The following is a 21015-nucleotide window of genomic DNA, read 5'->3' on the forward strand; positions in this document are numbered from 1 at the left end:
ATTTTCTTCTCCAGGGAAGTTTTCATTGATCCTCTTAGCCTCCTTTTTATCAAAGGTCTCCTAATACCCTATCTTTACTTTTGTTACCAAAGTTACTATATTCACTATAATTATATGTTTATTTGTGTCTCCCCACATTATGGACATCCTGAAGTCAGTGACTCTGTAATAGTCATATATTAAACGGAGTGTAAAGCTTATGGTGGACAATTAAATGTTTGTTGAATAAATAAATTAAAGACAAAATATTTAACTTAAAAAATTATATTGCCAGTAGAGATTGCTTCTGTAATGCTTCTGAATATCTAGAATCTAATGCCTAGTGTAATTGATGTAGTCTAAATATATATATATTTATTAAAATTATATATATGTAAAATCCCAGACAGTTTGAGAGGGCAGAGGGGAGCTGTCTTGTGGCAAATTAATTGTAATGGTTTAATTTTATTTTGAATTTGATATTAAAAAAGACATTTTTGCCCTTTTTTTGCTTTCATAAGGTTCTCTTCATATTTGTATTATGTTCTTTATCCCCCAAAATTATAATTTTCTTTTAAGACATATGTTTGTCTCTGGATAATGTAAACTCCTTAAAACAATTTTCATGTTGTTGTTTTGTTTTGTTTTAATAGTGCAGAGTAGGTGTTAATAAATCTTTGTTAACTGAGATTTTTTTTTTTTTGTCAGATCATTGATCAGAAAGTGCCTGAGTGGAATCTAGTCTGACAAATGTTATCATCTGACATTAACACTTGTGCCAACTCTGCTTTGTTCCCCCCAAATCCGTAGACAAGCTAAAGGTAGAAACATGCCAGGAACTAGTCTTTCTAAAGAGCATGGCAACAACTCTGCTTCCAGCTGTTAAGTTTGTGTTAGTTCTATGGAAAGAAAAGGTTATGCCTCACTTCTGGCAAATGTCACATTCTCCCTCACCAGGAAGTGTAGGCTGCTGGGTATAGTCCCAACCACACACATACAGTTCTGCTTTAAAAAGAGTAATTCCAGCTGGTGTTCAAGTGCACGGCTTTCTTGGACAGGGCTGACCTTTCACCCTTCTTTGAACCAAGTCGCAGTGGTTATATCACTTACCCATTCATCGAATAATATATTTTGAAGTGTCAACAGCAAATCCTTAGCTGCACACAGTGGGTAAAGGAAATTGAAAGAAGCATCTATAACTTTTGAGACCTATACTAATGAGTGTATACAAAAAAAACTGCTTATAGTATTTTTCTTCTAACCCTGTACACTTAATCTATTTATTGCTAATAATTTTACCTTGAGAGTTAGCAAAGTAAGAAAGATCCAAGTTTATTATTTAATTTTGTTCAAACGCATCTCCATTATTTTTTTCTTCCTACAAATGTCAGAATATAATTGTTCTATTTTCACTCATTTGTTCCACAAGGAATTCTCTTTCCATCTTTGGTTTCTCTTTAGTGCTTTGGCCCATTATTTCCATCAGCTTGCTACTTTTTTCTTCCTTCCCCTTGCTCTGAAAGACTCCCTTCTCTCCTTGAATAGCTCTTTTTCCTACTACTTCAGCACCACTGAGCTAGCTATACCTGAAGGAAATGCTTTTTAAAGGCTCATCCATTAAATCTGTTATGCCATTTCTAGATGATAAATGTGACTGGGTTAAAGAATTTAAAATAGGACAGCCAGCAATATTTTTTGCCAATCCAAGCCAATTTCCAAACATTTCTGACAACAGAATTGAGCTTTAAAAAATAAACCTCTTAATGCTCAGTGTTGGCAGAATGTGAATGATAAGTGGGGATATGAGAAAAAATTTGTCATAATTCTCCTACTCAAAAGTGCTATTGTGCTAGAGTGAACTCCTAGTGTCACTAAGGATATTTTTTCTAAATTTTAAGCTTGGTATAGTATTAAAATATATAACAAAACATCAAGTTTAAGCTAAAAATATAGTTTACCTGTATTATCAATCATAAACCACAAACTAATCATATTTATTCTGGTATTAACAAAATGTTGGAGGGAAAAAACTGTTTCTATCTTTTTTCAAATTAATTAATTTTCTGAATTGAAAAAATGATTTAATTTTTTTCTCCCTGTCTACCTTTCCCAAGAACTGCTTCTAAATACACAAGCATATCGAATCACTCTCAGGCAATACATAGGGTATTTATCGAGTGCCTAATCTAATCTAGGTATTTTGATAAGTGCATGTACTAGCACAGAGGTAGCAAAAACTACATATGGGTAGTTTTATGTAAGCAATGGCATATGCAACTCAACTAACGCTCAGCACATAGCTCCTTGAACAGTTTTCATAGATTTTCAGTTTACCAAGGACATTAGATATGTACACTGAGAAGTGTTACACTATGTTTTATTATTTTGAGGACTAATTTGTTAATAATAAGCATAATGGTCATTAAATTTTTCTACACAAACTTTTTCAGAAAAGATTTTGATTCATGCTTGCAATTATCAAGCATAAAATCAACACATGGTATGTTTTTAAATTATTTTGTATAGGTTCCTCTAAAATTCAAACAATATGAAATAATCATATAGGGTCATTTTTCTGCAAAGTCTCAGTATGCAAAGTATGATTTTAATTTCAAGACTAAATGCAGGGAATTTAAGAGGCATGACAGAGATGTACCCTAGTTAAAATGACTTCCCAACATCAGGCCTAACACAGGACTCAGGTCAGATTGGTACATAATTGTGATATATACTCTCTTTCATAATTGCAGGCTGCATAGGCAAATTTACTAGTTCTTTGAACACCTAATATTAAATGTTTTGCATATTCTCTGGTTAGGAGACCTGGGTTAGAGCATGAAAATAGCTATTACATTAGATTATTACTTCAACTGGAAAAGTCAAATTTAACCTTTTTGATACTTGGTTTTCCATCTGTAAAATGATGAAATCATATTTGACAACTTAAAAAGTCTGGTGCAAACTCCAATAAACTAGAAGATCTGCAAATGTGTACACAGTCATTTAATCAAATAAACAGAGTTATGTATATCAGGACATTTTTGTCTGGCTGTTGCCAGGGTAGACAACACTTTTCCTGCACACCTCTGTTTTATTCATAAATGTATTTGCTGCATAAGTGAGAAAAGGGTAGCAAATTTGGGGGATAAACTTTATCATGAGATAAAGATGAGAAAGCAGAGCCAAAGAAGGGAGACAGAAGTCGGACTTCTCCCTCAGGACTAATTTTTAGTTGACTGCGTGAAACACTGAGCTCAAGCACAACTATTTCAGAGAACACAGTGACACAGTGTGGCACAAAGAGAGAGTCCCTTCTTTTCTCCTGTGCTTACAACCTACCACTGTTCTGGTCCATGGGCATCCTTTGTTTTGGCAGAACCTGGGAATAGCTAAAACAAAGTGTTCATCTCAATGTGGCTAACACAATATAGGAAATGTATTGGCTTGCGAAACTACCTAAGCCAGGGTTAATAGAGTCATCTTCATCTTGTGTTTCTCAATCCTGTGTCTTCAGTATTGACCTCACTTTGGTAGGACCTTCCCTCATCACTGCAATGTGACTGGCAGCCAGAGACAAGTTCTTGTTGCAGAAGCAGCAGCACAGAAAATTTCTTCCAGTGCTTTCCACAGAGAAAAAAAAAAGCGCTCCCCCCCACCACCACCCCCTGAAGCCACAGTAAACGTTGCTCAGTGTCTCCTTGGTGGCTCTGATTGAGCTACATGCTCATTTCTGAACCAGTCCCTGTGGTCAAGGATTTGAGCACACAGTCACCCTAAGCCGAGAGTAAATCGGGGTCCATACCTGAAGCTTGAGGGTGAGGAACAAATTCCTCCTGAAACCTTCTCACTGAAAATGGGGAAGGGGAGATTTCCTGAAGTGAAGTTGGTGTAAGATATATGAAAGAAGGGAGACCACGTGCTGATGACACGTGTCTGAAGTGGTGGGCAGTGCATGGTGAGAAACTTAAATCCTTAAACTTAAAGAGAGTGTTGTCTTCAAATTCTACAGTTATACAAGCAAAATAAATATCTCATAGCGTTTCCCCTCTCCTCCATTATTTCTCCAACATCTCTTGTCACTTTCTACCTTACGCTTCCCACTGGTAGTGTCCAATAGAAATACAACACAAACAGAAATGCAGTCACATATGTAATTTAAAATTTTCTAGTAATATTAACAAAGTGAAAGGAAAGATAATTTTAATATACTTTATTTAATCCAATATTTTATAAGTATTATCATTTGAACATGCAATCAATTTAAAAATGTTATTGAGATATTTCACTTTGTGCTGACTTTTTGAAACCCAATATGTTATATTTTATTCCACATATTACAACTGTGAATAGCCACCTGTGGTCAGCAGCTACCATATGGACTATGCAACTCCAAACTCTAGTCATATTAAACTGCTTCTTCCTCCCCAATGTTTCTATCTTTCTCTAACTTCTTCACTTCCTTTGTGCAATTTTCTGGCTTGGAACATCCTTTCCTCTTGCTCTCTGTCTCCAAACTCAGCCTTGTTGATCTTGGTAAATGTATTTTTGTCCTTTAGGGCTGACATTGGCTATCAGAGCATCCATCTGACCTGTATCTTGCTTTGGCCAATGAGATATTAGCAGATGAGGCATAAGCAGAACCTTGAAAAGTCTTGTGAATAGTTCATATCTTGTAACAGGGCCACTTCCAAAAGAAAATGTCCCCAGGCTAGCCAACTGGACCCTGGGAGAGGAAGAGAAATTTGTGGTGTAGAGCACAGTCATTTAGCTAAGCTCACCGCAGCTGACCTCTAGGCAACCAACAACAGAGCTTCCCAGCCCCACCCAGAGAAGATCAGCTGTCCCTACCTATCTACCAACCTAATTAGGTAGTCAACCTACTTAATCAAGAAAATGTATTATTATTAATAAACCGTTGAAATTTGGGGCGGTTTATTATGCAATATTTTTTTGTGGCAATAGCTGTTTCCACATTTGTGAAACAGATAATGACCACATATAACTCATAGTGGTTTTGTAAATATTAAATAGCTTGATTTATGTGAAGGATTAGAAGAATTCTTAGCTTCTAGAAAGCTAAGAATTTTATGTTAGTTATTTATGTTAGTTATGTTATGTTAGTTATTATTTGTAAAATGAAAAATAATGTGTAGCCAAAGAGATTTTGAAATGCTTGCTCAAGATAGATTGATAGTAAAAGGTTGAAATCTAATTCTGAATTGACTAGACTACCTCAAATATCTAAAACTTTGACTTTTCAGAATGTACTAGAAAATTGAAGGCCATAACTAATGGAAACTATTCTTGAAAAATGCAACAGGTCACAATACAAATAACATGGACTTTTGAGGCAGACAGAACAATCTCATTCATTGGATAAACATTTAAGTGTTCTCTGAGAGCCAGACTTTCTGCTAGGCATGAGGAATGTGAAGGTAAATTCAAGAGGTTTCTGTCTTAAATAACAGCAAAAAAAGATCAAGCTATTCCTCTGCCACTTACTATTAGTGTGATCTTGGGTAATTAATGTTTCTAAACCTCAGTTTCTTCACCTATAAAATATTACCTGTTCCCTGTAGGGTTTTGTGAGGATTAAATAAAATGACTTATGTAACAGGGCTGTCGCATCTAAGACAGTTGGAAAATAATAGTTTTTCTTCTTACTCCTTTTTTCCCCCTTCTCATAAGAGCACTCTCACAGTTCTTTATGAATCTCATGATGACTAAGTAAAATTAAATTTCCTCACAACACCTCACAAGAGAAGAGAATTAATTTTAAAAGATACTTGAGTAGAATTACTTAAGTACACTCAATTGTAATTATGGAATTCAAATCCCAAGTAAATAAAAACAATTTAATCAAAATTAAGTTGTGTTATGGGATCAGAAGTGTCTCTAACAAGCTGTAAGGACAGTTATTTTCATTTAACTTTCAAAGTATCACTCATTGGGTATCTCTGTTCTTGCGTCATCCTCTTCCTCCCTAAGAACTTGAGAAAGAACAGAAGTTTATCACTTCAGCAACTCATTTGAATATTTTAAGTGCTTTTCTCTAATTCTGTGACAGATATTACTAATTAGCTTACTCAATATTCATATTCAACCTCTTTTTTTCATGTCTTCCTCTGCGCTAGGGAATTGCAAAATTACATAAATATTTCTTAGCCTTTTTGCATATGGGGAGGTCATAGTTCAGTCCAATATGATATAAGGGGAAATCTCCTAAGAGGTTTCTGAGAAGAATTTTATTTTTCTGTCGAAAATGGGCCATTCTTTCTATTTTTTCTTCCTTGAGCATAATTCTGATGGAGTTTCCATAATAATCTAAGAAAAAATGAAATGGGAAGTATAAGGAAGAGATAGGACTCTGCTTCTTGATGATACTAAGGAATGACATTCTAAGTATTTAAACATAATTACCACATGGGCAACAATCATTTAGAAAAGAGAACAGACTGATTGAAATGGAGGATAGCCAGTTCAACATACTTTGCAAAGTGTTGAGAATCAGCATTAATATCACTGATATGTTAGAACAAATTTGGACTGAATTTCCAAACCCCTTAAGTACAAAGAACTGTGCCTGACACATAGAAGAACCTCCATGAGTCTTCATTTCATTTCACTTCTAATTTGAATTGCCAGTGACTGGACATGAATCTTTGCTGAATCGAATTGACTCTTTCACTTCACAGTTTAGATAAGGAGAAACCTTCTCAAATCCTTTTTTGACATAGCAATCCCACAGTGATCTCTTCCTTACTGTACTTATTAGCAATCTCTTGTACTGCATAACAGGAGTGTAGTCCATATTGTATTGTGTACTGCTTTTTAGCTATAGCCATACTTATACTCATATACTCATAAACTCTAAAAAGTGATTATTACTACTAGTGGTTAGTATTCATCCTGATGGTATCTCTATTGTTTAACACTGCTTTTCACAACAAATATAAATATTTTTGACAAAATACGTTTGGTTTTTAGAAATAGACATCGTGATTTTAAATATGCCAAAGTCTCCTATCTATATGCTTCAAATAGAGATTTTCCACAACAACATATGAAAAGTCAAATACATCCCTAAATCTCAGAAGACAACTGTAGCCTGTTTGAAAATGAGGTAATCTATTTTTCTCCTGAAGTAATAAATCTGTGTCTCTACCAAAAAATGTCTTCTATAATAAGATTTCAATATAAACTCCTTGTTAAATAAGTTTTACCTAGGAAACAAATTTTAAATTAATTTGCAAATGGAAAATTTTCCTGAGAGGACCTACAATTTTAAATTTCGCACATTTTCAAATAAATAATCTCAAAAGATAATTCTTTCACTGACCTGGAGAAAATTAACCAAATGAAGAGATGTTTAAGTTTTTCTTTTTCTTTTTCTTTTTTTTCTAAAAATACTCACAGAAAGCACTAATTAAAGTTTTATTTTTATTAACTTTTATTCTACTAAATTTTCTCTTTACTCAAGTTATATGAAGATGAAATTTCTTTACAAGGTATAAAAATACAATTCTCTTTAAAATCAATCAGTAAAATCTGAAAGAAAGTAAAGGGTTGCAAGGGGAGGGGAATCATAAAAAGAAAAAACTGTCTAGAATGCATGCCACTTATATGTTAATACATATTAATGCATGTATATACTATATATAATTCTAATATTTACATAGAATCAGTTAGGTCTTAATATTGTTAGTTTATATGGGATGATAGCATTTTCCCTGATAATTTTGGTAATCAGTGTTTTTCTTCCCTAAACAGACTATCTTAAATCATTTATTACTTAGAATTTTTAAAGCATTCAATATCAAAAATATTATACTTAGTCATATTTAACAATGCAAGTATTATCTTTTTTTAAACTATTTTTCTAATGAATGCCTCATCCAAACAGTAGAAATCCATATTCAAATATTCACTCTGGATCTGGTTCCACTTATTCTGCCTACTCCAGACACAAATAAACTGACTCCCTAATCCAGATATTATCCTTAACCATAAGATGATTAGTTGAAGATTACTGCAATTACAATTATCAAATAAACCACATTCAATTTAGGAAACCATTAGCTTTAGTATAAATCTATTTTAAACAGACTATAAAATAATATTGAAATTGAATTAAGAGAACTTCTGCAATCTTTCTTCACTGAGGAGTTGGTAAAACCCATAGGCCATAATTGGTTAAGCAGTTGTTTTTATTCTGGGTCTATGCACTTTGTCTTCATCAGCTTTCACTTGTGTCTGTGTTGTTCTCTGCTCTACTTTAATTCTGATGGAGAGCCCTGAGTCAAGCTTGTGTAGCTTGGCCTCTTGTCATTTTTTTCTGTTTGAAAACCTCAGTTATTAACGTGCAGATTTTCATCAAGTATGTGCCTTTACATCTGGCTATTTCTCCTTCTATTTGCTGCTATACAATCTGTGTGAATGCTAGAAGTGCAGATCTACAATTCCTTAAAAAGTCCTGGGTCCCTCACTGGAAATACTTTGGAAAGCTTGGCTCTAAAATGCCTTCTTCACTGCGATGCTGGATGTTTTAAGATTTCTTGTGTTTTGGAAGGGTGAGAGCATTGTTGAGTGCATCCGTATTGCAGCTTTTCTGTGATCCATTATGAATTTCACTCAATCACTCCTTCAGCAAATATTTATTGAGTCTTTACTTTATTTCAGATTCTGAAAACAGCGACATCCCTGTCTTTCTGCCGACTCCAGGCACAAATAAACTGACTGCACTTCATGTCTTCATGAAGCCTAACTCCTAGAGGTGAAGATAAGCAATAACAATTAAATAAGTGAAATACATGGTGTAGCAGAGGAGAAGTGCTGTAGAAAGAAAAGAAGGAGGTGATTGGTAGGACCAAGGTGGAAAATGTTGCAAATGTTAACAGAAAAGTAAGGGAAAATGCCCCAACCTTGCTGAAGCAGACAAGGCAAGGTTTTTGATATTACTAATTACTGTACTGGGGTTTTGTTCTCCCTATGCTTCATGACACACCTCTTGCTACTATGTGTTAAGCAATAAGCAACATGTTCCTCCCTGATTCGAGGAACAACAGGGAAAAAGCTGCTTGATCCTTTTATATTCTGCTAGCATTGGACTTCAGAAAGAGTATGTTTCACACAGTGAAAAGTCACTGAAGTTGAATCTAATTAACCACCTGCATCAAAATCATCTGGGATAGTTTTTCAAAATTCAAATGCATTCCATATCAGGATCTCTGAAAGGTGAGCTCATGGTTCCAAACACTTAAATATCTGCCTCACCTGGTGATTCTTATACATACTATTTAAGATTAGGTAAATGGCTTATAGGAACCTTAGGCCCAGGCAAGAAGGACCCCGCCCTAGCTCAGCATTTTTAGGGGGCCTTGCCTTGATGGGGAACATAGGCTAGGCCCTCTGAGAAAAAAAAATCTCTAAGACAGAGCTTAGTGCTGGAGGTTTGTTAGGGAGACTCTTTGTGATGAACACTTGGAGAAGGGAGGAAACTAAAGTAAGACTGGGCAGAAGCGCTGCAAAGTTAGAATTCAGCTTTCATGACAGCCCTGACTGACCACAAGGGAAGCCCAGGAGTTTAAATCAGTGTTGTCCCACATGGGGACAAAATAGCAGGACTTTACATTCCCACCTTAACCGGTCATTGGCTATGTCTGCCCAGGGAAGAACATGGCCTTGGGCTAGCTGTCTGTCTGTAGGTGAAACCTCCCTGGAAGGGCTGAGAGGCCCCCGGCACTGAGGACTGCAAATTTTTCCTGGATGAAATATCTGCGTGGTGTATTGTCAGGTCCACCATGTTTGATTGTCCCTTTGTCTGTGCCCTGTCCTATGGGCTAAATACTTGTGGAATTAAGAGGAGATGGTCACCAGTCTCTTCTCTAGACTATACTCTGAATACCCAGCACTAGGATTTCCCTGATCAACCAACATTCAAAACTACATATGGGGCCTGTGTTGGACTCTTCCCCAGAGCTGACAGTACCACCAGTGTGTGCAGCCTGACACTGATACATGCTTGTGTGCAAGGCAACTCACAGTGCTGAACTGGGATGGGAAGAGAATGAGGGAGACTGTCAGCCCAGAAATCCAAAACCATTCAATTCAAACATGTACTCTCAGGTCGTCATGTTGGGATACATGTCCAAGAAGGATGCTAGAACATATTTTATTTGACAGGTTATTGGTTCAATTGATAACATTTTATTAATTAGAGAGATGGTGTAGGGCTCTCTCCATTTGTACTTTTTCCCCAGGCCTAGAAAATATAATTTTGGGGTCTGAACAAAATAGTTGTCTCTGATGAGAGGAAAGTAATATAATGGATTTTTCTTTTTTTTTTTTACTCACACCCTTTACATTATCATGGACCACCAAAGTAAGGTACTATAGTAATGGAATAATTTATTAAGTAGAAGCAGTGTAGGCTTCAAGTTCTTTCTTACTAACTTAAAGCAAAGAAATGTTTGTATTCTAAATATTAATTGTTCTGGTTTCATTTACATGATGAGCTGTATTGCCTGGCAGGTTGGAGGACTGCAAGGATCCTATTTATACAGGATTGTAAGTACTTCCCAAGGAATTGTTCACAAAAGCTCCTCCAAAATTGAGAACTAGATTAATACTCTAGGGATCACTTTTATGCTGAAGAGAGAAGAGTAGAAACAGCAAGAATTTATTCACCATCGGAACCCAAGCTTTGGGGACGAGAAGATGACACTGATTCTACAGAGATGGCTCTCCTGAAACATGGTGACCTCATTGAATATACTTTTTTCTTCTAAGAATTAAAGTCGATGCTCTTATTTTTTTTAATTCTTGGAAGCTGAGGACATGAATGCCTCAGTTCTGAAAGAGTAGTTGGGGTACAGCCTCTGCTGCATATACCCATATCTTTCTCCACTCATTCTAATATCCATTCATCCATTCGCTCAAAACATATTCATTGAGTTCCATTACCAGCCACTATCTTAGAGGTGAGGATACAGTAAAGTACACAGCTACTACTTTGTGGAGGCCACATTCCAGTAATATAGCAGATACTCAAGATTTTAAGTGGTAATACATGCTATGAAGAAACATAAAGCATAAGACACACCAAAAATGATAAAAGATGTCATTTATATCCTATGCTCAGAGATGAGATTTCTATTGGTGTTCTTCTGTGGTTCCATACATGTTTTAGGATTGGTTGTTCTATTTCTCTGAAAAATGCCATTGAAATTTTGATAGGGAATGTGTCAAATCTACAGATTGCTTTAGGTAGTATGGACATCATAAAAATAGTAGTTCTTCCAATCTATGAGCACACAATATTTTTTTTTCATTTATTCATGTCTTCAATTTTCCTAAATGTCTTGTAGTTTTCAGTATATAGGTCTTTCACCTCCTTGGTTAAATTTATTTCTAGGTAATTTTTTTTGATACAATTATAAATGGTATTTTCTTAATTCTCTTTCTGATAGTTTGTTATTAGTGTATAGAAATGCAACAAATTTTTGTATATCAATTTTGATTCCTGCAACATTACAGAATTTGTTTATTAGTTCTAACAGTTTTTTGCTGGAGTCTTAAGGTTTTCTATACATGATATTATGTCATCTACAGATAGTGAGTTTTACTTCTTCCTTTCAAATTTGAATGCCTTTTATTTATTTTTCTTGCCTGACTCCTTTGGCTAAGACTTCCAGGTATGCTCTCTGGATAGCAGATAGTCTTTAAGTTGCCACAGTTCTCATAGTCTCTCCTTGCTTCCAATCCATGTCTGATAGAATTGGAGCCTTGTTATGCTCTGCATCTGTGTGGGTGAAGCGCTGACACACAGCCTAAATGTTAACAACTTTTTGAAATTCTACTACTGCTGCACTCCATCCTCTGGCTGTAAAATGGGTAAAGCACTGATGACACCTGTCTGACCTGGCATATCATCACCTGGGATTTGTGATTGCCCTCTGGCCATGCCTTTTGGATGGTTTGAATGCCCACATTCTGCTCTACACTGTCATTCACCAATCTCCCATGTCAAATGCTAATCCAAATGCTGCTTGAGTTTGCCTTATCCCCTTTCCATTATTAGATTAATCATTCAGCTGAAGCAAGAGTAGCAACTATCCTCTCTACAATTTTTGCTTCTGCTGAGTCTCTATTAACTAATGCTACTACATTTCAGTATCCTTAAACCTAAATCCCTTCATGTTATAAACAATATCTAAGCAATAATAATCATAATGGGTAAAATAAAGTAGCTCATTAAATTAGTTATCTAGCTGAGAATAGGACCATGAAATAAAAGAAATCATGTGTTTGTTTGCTTGGTTTTTGTTTATTTGTTTCATTTTTTTGTTTGTTTCACCTTGTTGGAGGAGGAACAGTTTTATGGGAGTCTGCCCAAAATGGAAAAATATGAGTGACTTACTAAAATTGAATACTTATGCAGTTTGGTGAAGGCATTGAAGTCAGGGGTATGGAAAAGAGCAGATATAGATGTGGTGATAGGAAAAAAGAGTTGATACAATATCCAATACTGAATTTCTATCTTTGAGCTCTTTCCCAGTGTTTTCTAGAACTTTGGTCAAAGCTCTGACTAATCTGATTAAAAAGCAATTATATCCCATTAATAAATCTGTTCTCTATAACTGGGTGACTGTTGATCTACTTCTAGCAGACTGAAATTTTATTCCACAGAGAAGGTAAAACAAATATACTGTGAACTGAGGGACACCAGTCACAGGTGCAAGCAGGATTCTCATCCTGAAAGAAAAGAGATGGGAATAAAAAATTACATACTGAATACTGGCAATCTCAGTTGTCTTGTTCGGCTAGTTTCCTTGAACTCTGCCAACTCATCTCTTCTTAGACCTGGAAGGTCCCTCTCTGAAGACTCTGACCAACCAAAGGGAACAGCTAATTATTTATGTGTGTAGATTAGTGATGCATGGTTATCTTTGGATTATATACTGCTTCTCTTCTTTATAATTTCCTATATTCTTTCTATATTATGTAATAAGTATGTATTTATTCATCTATAGTTATAAAAATTGACATTCATTGAGTAAATACTTGTACACTGTTAACAAATTAAATTCATTATCTCTTTCAATGTTCATAGTCATATTATAAATTAATTTTTAATTTTTACTTAATAATTGAAGAAACACAGTCTTGGAGATCAAATAAATTGTTCAATATCAGGTAACTAAAAAGCGACACTTAGATTGGAACCCAGTCTGTTAGGCTCCAATCTTGTGTTCTTACTCAGTATCCTAAAATGCCTCAAAAAATTTTAAAACCAATTTTTAAAAAGGAGGGGTTTCTAAAGCCCTCAAATTATTCATTCTCTTTATTTCCATGCCCCATCCTAATAAGCATCAAGTTATGTGTTTTATAACAATGTGTTATTTTTTCATCTGATCTCATAACTCATTTTTGTTATCTGTTAGTTTGTTTATGCCCTACTACATTCTTTGAACCTGATGCTTGATACCTGACTAGGATTTGATTGATATAAATGGGTAAAGTGCAGTGGGGCATTGGTGACACCACTGAGACAACATTTGGAGAAAATCTGGTTAGAACATGGCAACTGTGGTCAGAGAAGTATGAGTTCAGAAAGATGCTAAGATGGTTATGTCTCTCTCTGTACCTGATTCTCCTATAAAAGTTCAGTTCATGACAAAATACTATGGACCCATTAACTATCATATTTCCAAATAATGTCTGAACAATTTTACAAAATTCTTATAAGATAATGTTACTATAATTACAAGATCCAGAACCATATAATTTCAATTTTTATTTTTTTTATTATTTATGCCTGTAGCACCTGATCTTCCTAGGTGGTTTCCCATCCAAGAACTAACCAGGCTCGACCCTGCTTAGCTTCCAAGATCAGACATCAGGCTTGTTCAGGATGGCATGGCCGTAGATCATGGACTATGGCTTCACTGATGTGTGAAGCTAGGACCTTCTGCTTGTAAAGCAGGTGTCGACTATGGCTTCATTGATATGTGAAGCTAGGACCTTCTGCTTGTAAAGCAGGTGTGCTACCTGCTACACTATGGAACCACATCCTGATTTCAGTTTTTAAATAACAGTATGTATGTGGTGAATTAAAGTGTGTGTTATGACTTTGTTAAATTAACATTTGTTAAGTGGAGCATAGGGTGCAAGATGGTGGGCCATGGTTCAGTGACAGACTACAAGAAAAATTGAAATACAGAGTTTGCTTACTTACAGGTAATGGAAAAATACCCACTACACCTGGAGTGACCACTTGGGTAGACAGAAAGCAGACAGAGAAACAGGACCTGGGGCACATGACTTTATTAAGGTCTGTGGGTGGAATGCTTTGGGGCTTCTGGGATACGGCTAGATTGGTCAATTAAAACCAAAAGAATGGAGTTTTTGTAAACCCCACAGATGTCTTATTTAAGGGTCACTAAAAGGGAAGGAAGGCATTGAGAGGTCGGGGAGACTATTGATTACATTAGCTGTTGGAGAAGTCACATCAAGTACATTTGCTTGTGACTCTACAGGCATGTGCTTACATGAAGGGGTTAAGGTTTTGCTGGCCACTTGGCCAAACAAAGCAGATGCCAGCAGAAATACCTTGGAGTAGCTCAGTTAAACTCTTGACATTGTGTAGAACTACTGACATTAACATTGTCTATACTATAACAACCCAGACAGATTGCTTTCAAGGGAAGGCAAAAAGTGACAGGCTCCCTACATGCCCAGAATTTCTAACCAGGTTCTAGTGTCCTTCATTTAAAGATAAACAGACAAGCAAGAATCATTGAATATACAACGAAAAATTTTAATATGACAGATAGGAACAGAGCAAACAAAGAGGAAAAGCTATTAGAAGGAAACAAACAGGTAGATACTAACCTGGGAGAATATAATAATAAAATAGTGGAAAGAAACAACAGAACTACCATTAATATCCTGAGAGAAATAAGAAAAGGTATTGTATTCATGAAAAAGAACAGAATACAATAAAGAAGGATATATTTAGAAAAAAAAAGAAGCCTTAAATATTAAAAATATAAGGATAGAGAAGGAAGACTCAATAGGAAATTTAAGGATAAAGTTGGTGGAAACTGCAAGAAAGTAGACAAAAGGTAAAAATATATTTTTTAAAAGAGCATAAAAGAAAATAGAAGGTAATTAAAGAACAAACCCTGAAAATCCTTCATAAAGATATCAGAAATAAAGAACGGAAAAAAACAAAGAACATGAAATCATCAAAAAAGTTTCAGAAATATTTCTAAGAAGTGAAGAATATGCATTTGCAGCTTAAAAGAGCCCATAAAATGTCCATAAACATAGAAGAAAAATAGACCTAACTCTAGGTGCTTTTAACAATGTAAAAAATAATGAGTGTTAGGAGAAGATTCTATAAACTTTGGTAGAAAGATAAGAAAAAGGTTACAATGCAAAGCAAGAAAAACAGAAGCTAAAGAGAAACCTTAAACATCCTCTGGACAAAGTAAAGACATTTTTAAGACATGCAAGTTCTAGGAAAGTTTACCTCCCATGTAGCCTTTTTACTACCAAAACAAAGGAGGAAACTGAGTGAGTAGAAGACATGAAACATGGAAAAGAGGGGATATATCAGAGAAGCAAAGGAAATTTTTAGGCTGATGGTGATGGGTGGGAGATCCCATGTTGACAATTGTACTTCATGCATGGAGGGCTATCAGTCCGAATAAACACAAGTCAATAAATGGTCTCCAAGAGTGTTTTTTAAATTATGTACAATCTAAAGAGTCTGATGCATCTGAATGTATCGTAAAAATTTTGGTAAGGTACAGAAACTTTCTAATAAATCAGGGTAATCGTGCTTACCTTCAAAGTATTTACTCTCTCTTAGAGAAGTAGAAAAGCTTTTTAATTTTTAAAATTTAAAAATAGCTGTAATATATTGTATTATGTGAAAGCATAATAAAAACAAATAATAAAATAAAAGTAGCATGGAGATAAAAAAAAATGAGGCAACAAATGAGATATGGAAAAATTCATGTGCCCTGTCTGCCATATTTGACTCTGAAAGAGCATGATGCCTTCCAAAAATTAAATTTATTCTTCGAGAGTTTCTGTAACTGAAGAATTCCAAAAGAATTTTCTCTGGTCTTTGAAATATTCCAAAATAATGCCAAGCATGCTTTGGGCAGCATTAGCATTGTTAGAATAAATGTATGGGAGACTTTTAAGTGCATAAAAAGCATTTGGATAGATTAGGAAAGGTATGTTTGTTTAAGAAATTTTCTGAGATTTATAATGAATCATATAAAAATAATGAAATCAGAGAATTTTAGAGCCATGATTTAGTAGAATAATTTCCTCATTTTATTGAAGGTGAACTTGATGCAATCCCTTTTCATAATTTCTACAATTAATTCAAAACCCTAAAGAGAGTACATGTAAAAACTTCAATTGAGATAAAAATTTTCCCATTTTTTTCTCTTCACCTACCTCCAAATTCAAAATAAAGGGATAGGAATGTAACTAGATACAAAAAAGGATAGGTTACTAAGTTATAGAAATTAAAATAGATGTTTCTGCAGGTAATTGTTCATCAATTATCAGGTTAAAAATTCTACAGCACTGACATTTATCAAATCAGAGAGATTATGAAATAATAATTAGGACACACTCTCCCTCCAGAATGAACAAAATTATGATGATTTTTTGTATCAAATAGATGATAATTTTTTTTCCTCCACATTATGGTTAAAAATGAATACATAAACACTTTTAATGAAAAACTAATGACACATTTCTTTATAGAGAGACAGCCTATAATTTGGGGACAGTCTAAGGAGAATGTTTCTTTTATCTAAGATAGAATTCAAGGTTAAAGAATTCTTTGCATTTGCAAAAAAAAAAAATTACACATTTTTCTCAAAAGTTGTCTGCTAACTACAATCATTTTAGATCATGGAAGAAATTCAAGGTCTTATATGAATGTCAGCTCTCAGTTACTATTCTAGATTTTCTAAATAATTAAGGAGTAAGTGGAAAAGGGAAAGACTGAACACATGCTAAATTTCTTCTTTGTGCAGTACTTCTAGAATCATAAGGAAAAATAGGGGAGGGAGGACTATGTATTTTCAAAAGATAGCATTTCTGCTAATGAACTTGAGGGAAAATGTAAATATTGTTTGTTTTTCTAAAAAAAAAGACATTTAAATAAATTGAGGATTAATGCAAATATCCATAATCATTCTGTTCCTAAATAACAACATTGAGATTTGGCTGAATGCAGAGAATAGAGTATCTGAGTTTAAAAGTGCCCCCATGTGGAAATAAGCAGTCATTACTATCTCTTACAATTTTGTTTCATTTCCTTATTTCATACCTAGTACCTTGAGATACATGAATATTTCTGATGAAAGCTGACCAATTAATCACCTTAACAAAATAATTATGCTTTATCAGCCATTCAGTTGTATTTAATGGTACCACTGATAGCAGGTTTTAGAATAAATTAAGTCTGAAACATTACTGGCAGCAAAAAATGACAAAACTAAAGCTATCCTATTTCCGGCACATCATGAGAAGTCAGGGAAAGACAATAATGCTGTGAGAAATTGAAGGCAGCAGGAAAAGAGAAGGACCAAATGTGAGATAGACGGACTCTATAAACTAAGCCATAGTCATTAGTCTCCTGGAGCTGAGGACAGGACATGGTGGACATCACTCATTCAAAGAATTGCCAGTAGGTGGAGTCCACCTAACAGCATGCAATATACACACCACAGGTAGATGCCAGCTGCCAGTATGGGACAGCATCATTTTGTTAATCACTGTATCCCTAGTGCTTAGCATAGTGTCAGGCACAAAAGCAGAAGATGCATAAATATTTTTTAAACAAAACAATGATTATATAGTCACATGAGCTAGAAATCTAAAGGCAACATTGCTTTTCTTATTGATATCTCATATCCAGTAACCCAATTCCATTGATTGGACTTCTGAAACTTAATTGAATACAGACCTATTTCACTTTGGGGTCCAGGTTTAGGCTTACATAACCTTTTTTTTCTGGTCATTGGAATGGCCTCTAACTGATTGAGTCTGACCCAGCATTCACGGCTAGCAGAGGAATCCTAAAACAAATAAAAGACAATTAACTATCTTCCTGGCTTAAAAGAAAGAAAGAGAGAGAGAGAGAGAGAAAGGACAGGGACAGGACAGGACAGGAAAGGAAAAGAAAGGAAAGGAAAAAGAAAAGAAAAGAGGGAGGGAGGCGGTGGGGAGAGAGAGAGAGAGAAAGAGAGAAGAAGGAAGGAAGGAAGGAAGGAAGGAAGCAAGGAAGGAAGGAAGGAAGGAAGGAAGGAAACGAACAAGGAGACAGCTAATCAACAAATAACAGTAAAGAAAGAAAGAAAGAAAGAAAGAAAGAAAGAAAGAAAGAAAGAAAGAAAGAAAGAAAGAAAGAAAGAAAGAAAGAAAGAAAGAAAAGAAAGAAAGAAAGAAAGAAAGGAGAGAAAGAGAGAAAGAGAGAAATGGGACTTGCAGTAAAGGGAGATAGAGGAAGGAGGTTGGTACATTCTCTTCTCAGAAACAGCTATAAAACTAGCAGATAAAATGCTTAAGAAAAAAAAAATTTCAGAGCTCTATAAATCAGTGAATGGTAATGAGCTTAAATACTATCTTTTCAGTACCTGTCAGTACTTAACATTTTAGGTATCCATTTTGGTGAGCATTATTAAAAATAATTTTAAAAATAACATAAAATTCAGGTTCCTAGTCACACTTTTTAAAGGTTTGCCAATCTCAAAATATTTGTCCATATCTTCATTAGATACTACTCTGATTTTTTTAAATATATATTTAAAAAAAAAACTTTTTTCAAAACCCAAGTTAGCAAAAATGCATTAAAAATTAATTAAATTCTTTGTTGGCAGACAAATTTTATTTCTAATAGTAAAAATTAAGGCTTTTTTAAAAAGTAAATTGGTACTTTTATGTCCTTTTTCAAAGCCCATTGTCATTGAAATAAATAGAATGAAAGACAATTTTGAGCTAGAATTCTATCAGTACAACTTTTTTCAAAACCCAAGTTAGCAAAAATGCATTAAAAATTAATTAAGTTCTTTGTTGGCAGACAAATTTTATTTCTAATAGTAAAAATTAAGGCTTTTTTAAAAAGTAAATTGGTACTTTTATGTCCTTTTTCAAAGCCCATTGTCATTGAAATAAATAGAATGAAAGACAATTTTGAGCTAGAATTCTATCAGTACTAATTAAATTAATTTAGATTTTATTCATGAAGAAAAAGATGTGGCCTAGGTATTTAACAGTAGGAATTCAGAGCATATGTTTTAAAATTCTGAGTACATGTTTGAAAGACAGTTTTAAAACTTATTTTATCAAAATTATGAATAATTAATTTTAAATATATGTGGTGAGGATTGAGAAGTGAGTACTTTTTCCATTACAGTATTTTTTAAATTCTTATTATTTTACTTATTTCTTTTCTGCTGTTCCCAGTTAATGTATAATTATTATACAAAGGTTGAAACAAAGTGATATCTAGCAATTCGAAGTCAATATCTATGCTGCTATTAAATATGACTTTAGCAAAAATTCTTTACAAGTTCTCATATTAACTATGCAACACTGTAACACAGATACGCATGCTGCTAATTTTTCCATTTCAGTAGATATTCAAAAGCTAGCATGACTCTTTATGTGTTTCCTACCTTTTGAATATAGGAATAATTATCATCTCATAAATGGAGTTGTTTTGTGTTCTCTTATGAAAAAAATTTAAGAACTTTTTGATCTAAGTGGAAGTTTAATATACAAGTTTAAAATGTACATTCCATAAATCTCAAGGTATTTTTTATTTCTCTTTTGACTTTTTTCATGTTCAGTAGCATGTTCTTTAACTTCTACATATTTGTGATAGCTACTAATTATAACCATCAATGCAGAAATGTAATTTCTTGTCCTGTAATACATTCCCATGTCAAAACATTGATATGAATAAGAACCATATATGTAGAAGTCTTAAAGAATTTGTTTACTGTTACAGCTCCAATCAAAGCTATGATTTCAGTGAAAAATAGCTCTTATAATTTCATGACACACTTTGTTGTACATTGATCCCATTGTGTAGTGCCTGATCTGCACCCTGATGCCCAAATCATCCTTTACGTTTAACCATCATGACCTTGGAAAGTACAAACATGATGGTGTCAGTGCTATGCTTAAACCCATGAGGAGTTCTCTGTTAACTACAGGGAATGGTCAGAGCTCTTTGTATTCCTTTGTGATCTCACTCCTGCTTTTCTTTCTAACCAGATTATAGTAGTCCCCCTTACTCAAGGGGGATACATTTCAAGAACCCCAGAGGATACTCTAAACCATGGACAATATTGAACCCTATATGTACTCCATTTTTTTCCTATACATATATATGTATAGTAAAGTCTAATTTATAAATTAGCTGCAATAAGAGATTAACAACAATAACTAAAATAAAATGGAACAAATTGTAACAATATACTGTAACAAGTTATGTAAATGTAGTCTCTCTCACTCACCCTCTTTCTCAAAATATCTTATTGTACCATACTTACCCTTCTTATGATGATGATGACGTGAGATGATGAAATGCCTTAAGTCAAGAACTTCATCTTTTACTTGAAAGAAGCACTTTATACCTTCTCTTTGGCATATCTGAATTGCCAACATCACTACTTTTGTATTTTGGGGCCACTATTAGGTAAAATAGGGGTGATTTGAACACATCTGCTATGATACCAAGACAGTGGATCAGATAACTGATAAGGCTACTAAATGGCTAATAGGTGCGAACAGTGTGGATATGCTTGACAAGGGGATGATTCCTGTCCCAGGCACAAGATTTTATCACTGCTCAGAATGGCATGCAACTTAAAACTTATGAATTGTTTATTTCTAGAATTTTCCATTTAATATTTTTATACCTCAGTTGACTGCAGATAACTGGAACTATGGAAGGTGAAACCACAGATAAAGAGTTATTACTATATTTTG

This window comes from Pteropus alecto, unplaced genomic scaffold (assembly GCF_000325575.1).
Source record: "Pteropus alecto unplaced genomic scaffold, ASM32557v1 scaffold5, whole genome shotgun sequence".
Classification (NCBI taxonomy): domain Eukaryota; kingdom Metazoa; phylum Chordata; class Mammalia; order Chiroptera; family Pteropodidae; genus Pteropus; species Pteropus alecto.